Source organism: Haliaeetus leucocephalus, unplaced genomic scaffold (assembly GCF_000737465.1).
Source record: "Haliaeetus leucocephalus isolate CR32 unplaced genomic scaffold, Haliaeetus_leucocephalus-4.0 Scaffold932, whole genome shotgun sequence".
NCBI lineage: Eukaryota > Metazoa > Chordata > Aves > Accipitriformes > Accipitridae > Haliaeetus > Haliaeetus leucocephalus.
Genome location: NW_010973368.1, coordinates 12783122 through 12789964, shown reverse-complemented (window position 1 = coordinate 12789964; position 6843 = coordinate 12783122).

Below are 6843 nucleotides of genomic sequence, written 5' to 3'. Positions count from 1 at the left end.
CAGGGTCAACCCATCACAGTCTTTTGTTCTCACTCCTCTCTCCCACTGGTGTGCTATCAACACCTTTCTAGCTACTGATGCAGAGCACAGTGCTATGAGGGCTGCTATGGGGAGTATTAACTCCATCTCAGCCAGACCCAGTACAGCTCTCTAAATTAGGAAGTTGGATGAGATATAAACTCCAGAGACATAATCCTGAGGCTTTTCAGATAGAGGGAGCATGCAGGTTTTAGCTGCAACGTAGTGAATACTGATGAGCATTTATGAACATGAGTGCAGTAACTCTTTCTCTGAGAAGCGTGGATCTATAGCACGTGTTTGTAAGAAAGCATATAAAAATTAGATACCTTGGCCAATTTTATCATTTGCAGCAACAATAATGTTAAGGGTACTTCTAAAAGATCTTAATTTGCAAACATACAAGTATAAATTCAATGGTTATATGGTTCTGAGCTCTACTGATGCTAGAAATACCAGCAATCCACCTAAAACCTTTGGCAAAGTCTAAAGAGTGTCAAATTTCTAATGCTACCTGTAGTCTCAACTCTAAAAGTTTTCACATTTGCCTAAAGATGCTTGAACCAGGAAAATTTTTCCCAGGGAAGAGTATCTGGAGTTCTAGTGGCTGATCACCTGTTTAAAAGCAATTTAGTGCAAACAATGTTACAAGTAACTTTTAAAGACATGATTACACTGTTTTAAAAATGTTGAGAAATTCACTGAAGAGCTATTGAAGAATGCACGGGTATTTCACTTTCAGGTACTTGTACAACAAGACCCAGCACAGTATTATCACCAGGGACTTCCCAAGAGAATTCATAATGCACGGTCACCATGGAGATGTTAGAGCTGTATTGCATACATCTGATGATAGAAGTAGAATTGTAATGTTATATACTACATATATAGTTATGTACAGTATTTAACATATCCTATCAAGACCTGCTGGTCAAACTAAAGGGCAAGAAGGAAATTCACTGGCAGTGGAAGCAGGGACAGCTATCCTGGGAAGACTATAGGGACATTGCCCAGTTGTGTAGGGATGGGGTCACAAAGGCCAAGGCGCAGCTGGAGCTGAATTCGGCAAGGGACACAAAGAATAATAATAAGGCCTTCTATAGGTATGTCAGCCAGAAAAGAAAATGTATCCTGCCCCAATGAACACGGCTGGCAAACTGGTAACAACAGACAAGGAGAAGACTGAGGTACTCAGCAACATTTTTGCCTCAGTCTTCACTAGCAATCTCTCTTCCCACACTTCTCGAGTGGATGGACCTCAAGGCAGGGACTGTGGGAGCAAAGTCCCTCCCACTGTAAAAGATCGGGTTCATGACCACCTGAGCAACCTGAACATACATAAGTCTACGGCACCTGATGAGATGCATCCCAGAGTCCTGAGGGAATTGGCTGATGTAGTTGCCAAGCCACTCTCCATGATATTTGAAAACTCATGCCAGTCAGGTGAAGTCCCTGCTGACTGGAAAAAGGAAAACATTGCACTCGTTTTTAAAAAGAGTAGAAAGGAGGACCCTGGGAACTACCGACCTGTCAGCCTCACCTCTGTGCCCAGGAAGATCATGGAAGTGATCCTCCTAGAAACTATGCTAAGGCACATGGAGGACAGGGAGGTGATTCGAGACAGCCAGCATGGCTTCACCAAGGGCAAGTCCTGCCTTAGTGGCCTTCTATGGTGGAGTGACTACATCAGTGGACAAGGGAAGAGATATGGATATCATCTATCTGGACTTCTGTAAGGCTTGTGACACAGTCCCCCACAACATCCTTCTCTCTAAATTGGAGAGACATAGATTTGATGGATGGACTATACTGTGGATAAGGAATAGGCTGGATGGTTGCCTCCAGAGAGTAGTGGTCAATGACTCAATGTCCGGATGGACATCAGTGATGAGGTGTGTCCCTCGGGGGTCCATATTTGGACTAGTACTGTTTAATATCTTCATCAGTGACATAGACAGTGGGATCAAATGCACCCTCAGCAAATTTGCAGATGAGTCCAAGCTGAGTGGTGTCATTGACAAGCCTGAAGGATGGGATGCCATTTGGAGGGACCTGGAAAAGCTCGAGAAGTGGTCCCATGTGAACCTTATGAGATGCAAGGTCCTGCAGATGCAAGGTCCTGAGACACTGGAACAGGTTGCCCAGAGACGTAGTTGCCGCAACCCTGGAAACATTCAAGGCCAGGTTGGTTGGGGCTCTGAGCAACCTATCTAGTTGAAGATGTCCCTGCTCATTGCAGGGGGGTTGGACTACATGGCCTTTAAAGGTCCCTTCCGACCCAAACCATTCGATGATTCTACAAATACCTACAAATGTTCCAGATAGTACTACTGGTCAGAAGGAAGAAGGTAGAAAAAATACAAAGGTAATGGTAAAATAGTATTTAAATATAATAAAGATCATTATAAACTGTAGCTGCTTCATTTTTTTTCAGAATGTGCCAGTACTTCTGATTCTGCAGAAAACATACCACAGTTGAGAAACCCCAAGAGAAAAATAGCATTCAAGCTCGTGTAATCCTCCCAACTACAACAGTGCAGTCTCCAAATGTAGTCCAGATGCTGATAAAAATACCAGGGGACAAGTAAAAAAGATTTAAGTTGAACCATTCTTTTCAGCAAATCCAATATAATTACATCAAAATGTATATTTTTAATGGCTATGGGTATAAGCTGGCAAAGACTTCACTCAGGAAAAGCAGGGCAGAGTGGCTTCCCTTGACTCTTCCTGAGGCTGGGTTATCTCCAGGCATAAGGATGCATTGCAGACTAGCCGAAACATGGATGGGGAGTAAGGGCTCCCCAGTGAGCCATGAACAGCTCACACCGAAATGAAGACTTGCTTGGTCTGTAAAAAGCAAAGCTCAATTTCCTATTCTGGGAAAGATTAAATGGCTTTTTTCAGTATACACTGCTGAAAAAAAAAAAAAATCTGACTCTTCTTTCAGTTTTCATTCTAGAGAGAAAGTGTGAAAAGCTGACATTTTCTTCTCTTTGGCGATTAAGACAAACATCTAAACACTGAAAACATAAGCTTTTCTATTCTGTCTTCAATTGCTAGAAGCCAACTGGAGAAAAGCGTTGCTGAACTCCCTGAGGAAGAGGATTTTTCTGCAGATCACCAAACAAATGCATTACCTCCAGGAGGACAATGTATTAGGAACACCCTGGGTGAGGGTGATCGGCTGCTGGGCCTTCCTCTGTGGTTATCTTCCCTGGCAAATGTCAGTGGGATTTTCACCCCACCTGATAAAGTACAAACGAAGAGAGGGGACGGAAGATAGCCATCCAGAAGAAATTCTGAGCCATGGGGAAAAACAGTTTCACAAGTAAACCTGCAGCTGCTCCTTTCTCTGTGGATATTTTAGATGGGGATAAAGCGCTGAATTATGCACCATAGCTTACTTTTCCCTTGACTGGAGGACTAAGCATCAAATAAAACAAAGAGTCAGAAATATGGGATGCCTTTAGGGCAGGAATAACAGGCTCCGTAGACACCAGAGCCCCAGGGTGGGAGCTGGCTCTCCTCTGGGTGAAGCTGGATGGGGTGATGCCTTCCAGGAGCTCCCAGCATGTCTCCTCAGTGCTGGGAGACACCCAATCCAAAGGCAAGCTCCCCTAAAACAAGTCTGGTGTAGATAGTGGGTCCTAGGCACCAGCTGGTTTGCTGCCCAGCAGTAAAATAGCTCTGTATTCATGATGTGCTTACTAAGGAAAAAAAGATGTAATAAGACTAAATTATCTCACAAAACCAGTTTTAAAAATCTGTTTCCCCTTGCTGAATGCTATAGATCACCCGGTTTGCTGCCTCCTCAGAGAGATTTCTCTTTTTTATTTACCACTTATGTACTGGGAAAATTCTTATGCACCATGGGGAAATGGAATAGATACTGATACTCAGTCATCAATCATTCTTATTTATGTTTTCAGTAAAAGTTCATACTGAATCTTTTCCATACTACATTTCACTGAAACTATTCACACATCTTTCAGGCTGAACCTTGCTATTTTTCTCCCCATTCTCTCCCATGTGTACTTCCGTACTTTTCTGTGGGTTTAACAGATCACCACAGCGTATTTTAAGCTTGAAGTTGAGGGCAGGGAACTAATAACTTTCACTGCACAGCATTTCTAGAGCATATGGGCAATTATGTAGTGTGTGTAAGCTGATACTGGTTTAAGCATGTCATAAATACAAGGAAGTGAAACTAAACTTGTGCCAAAATCTTCACTCAGTTACCCTAATTAATGCATGTAAGTGCCAGATATTGCCACCAGTCTCCTTATCAATACAAACAGCAACTTTTAGTGGTCATGAATAAAGACTTTGTCTACATGCATGCAAAGTATTCTATAATATTTAAAACAATATAGTCACTTAAATGCTTTAATCTTTATTACAGGTTTCTTTTTCTGAGTAGCGGCAAATGTTTGTGTAGCCCAAGATTGTTCAATTAGCCTGAGCTAATGGACCTGCTCAGGAAAATGAATGGGACCAAAGTATTCATCAAAGCAGCCCATGCTTGTTGGGAATTACTGGGAAGTGAAACTGCTGTTCCAAGCAGGTGAGCAATGCCTGGACATACCTCTGGGTAAGTCCCATACATACTTTAGGAAGGGTCTGCCTACCTACATTTCATCAGCCCAGACCCAGGCAATTCTCTGGTTTTGATGAAAAATAAGTTAATAATGCATCATGCCTAGCTAAGAACCTTCATACGCTCTAGGGACAACTGCGACCACTCTCTCTGTGCCTCCCTGGTGGGAGCGTCACCACCGGCTCCCACCCCAGCCTTAGTTCAGCTCAACACAATTCCTGCTCTGCTGTGCCCACGCAATCCACAGCGCCATCTCATGGCTTGCTTGGATTAGACCAAGGACAGACGTCTGCCGGAACAAGATTTATTTTATTTGGCTTTTTTTTTTAATTAAAGATAAGAGCAAACTGCTATGCCTCAGTTATCTGGCTGTTGGGACAGCGATGCGCAGGACTGGCCTGTCAGTCTGCTTGGACCTCCTGATGGCGCGTGGTCTTTCCACCATCTTCCCGCAACAGTACTGGGAGACATTTTTTTATGCCAAGAGTGCAAGAACACCCCTGTTTGCTCAGTGAAAAGCATCCATGATTTGTCTGTTCAGGGGACAAAGCTCTTACAAAGACTTCATATCTACAAGTAGTTCTTGATGAACTCATCTCTCACATTCAAAAAGTGAGGGTTACTTCTCATTCTTTCACTGCAAGCTGTTCCTAAGGCTGTGCTCCACACAGGAGAGATGATGATTGCTGCGGGAGATCCTCACATACATGCAGGAGCAGGATCGGTTCCCCCTTCGGTACGGATGATCACCCTTTGCCTCCCTTTCTTTGTTGATAGGCCAACCAGCAGCACTCTTGATCTGGGGGAAACAGTAAATCCTTTGGGAAAACTCTGTACTTGGCAATACATACTGTTTACCTTTGATTCATTGATTACAGTAGGGCAGTGAAGTGTGTTCACATCAACAACAGAAGGTGGCTATTAAGGTGTATTTCCACGGTGGTTAATCTGTTACTAGTTAAAAACCTTCAGCTGGAGAAGTTAACACTGCCAGCATTGATTATAATGAGTTCTACATAAACATACACAACTTCATCTTTACTGTTATGTGTAATTCCTACTCAAGCAGTAGTTTGGGGAAGTGGAGAGAAAAAGTATGTATGTGGGGGTCACCCTCACACACATCTCCCTCCATTTACAGCCTTCCCCAGCTTTCCCCAGCTCCCCACCCCGTAGCCCCTCTGAGCTCCACAGGTCCCTCCCAGCCTCTGCAAAGGGGCAGAGGAGACTGTGTGCTTCTAAGTGAAAATAAGCCAACCTTAAAAAAAGAGCAATGAATTTTCAGAGCATTGGAAAAGCATAAAAAGTATCTTTCTTCAAAAAAAAAAGAGAGAGAGAAAAGAGTTAGGGAATTATAGGCCACTCCGCCCAACTCCAGTTCTCGGAAAAATGCTGGAATATTAGTAAGGCATCTAGAAAATAACAAGATGATAAATGGCAAGAAAAAAAGCAGGATGACAAAACAAAAATGGTTTTGTCAAAAACAAACCACATCAGACCAACCTAATCCCCTCCAATGGCAGAGTAACAAGCCTTGTCATTAGGAAATAGTTGAGCTAAAGTACAGCTTAGCTAAGCAATAGCTAGGTTATATTTAGGTTTAGTAAGGCGTTATTGACTTACATGACATATTCTTACATAAGGTACAGAAATATGTGCTGCAAGATTGGTGCGAGATTGGAAACCATTTTCAAAGGTTTTAGTGACCCAGCATTAAGGAGAAATCGGGCTTCCTGGGGGGTGCGCTCTGGGCATAGGGTGATTCAATATTTTCATTATCACTGGTATAAAGACACCAGGTATGACAGGAGGGAGAGGCAGAGTGCGGCAGCCAGGTACAGAAACTGGGGGGCTGCAGTTTTGCCTCTGGAGAAATGTAACATCAAATCACTGTCAGCGGAGCAGGACTCCAGCAGTCCCATCTCTGGCCAAAAAGCACATCATGGCCACCTTCGTCCTGGCATTTCCCAGCTGTAGGAGTTCACAGTTAATGTGTCCTGCCAAGGCACCTGGCATGTGACAGCCCATCCAAGAGTCCCAGATTTTATCACCTGCAGTATCCCGTACTACCTGTTTCTGTGGTGTCTAAATACATGATAATCACTATAGATGGTGGGTGGGACAAAAAATGAGATTCTGGGGGAAGAGAAGACAATGCAAATGCTGGCGCAATCAGCCTAACACACAGGTGATGGTAGACTTACAGGGTTTAAAATCAAGCTAATTAA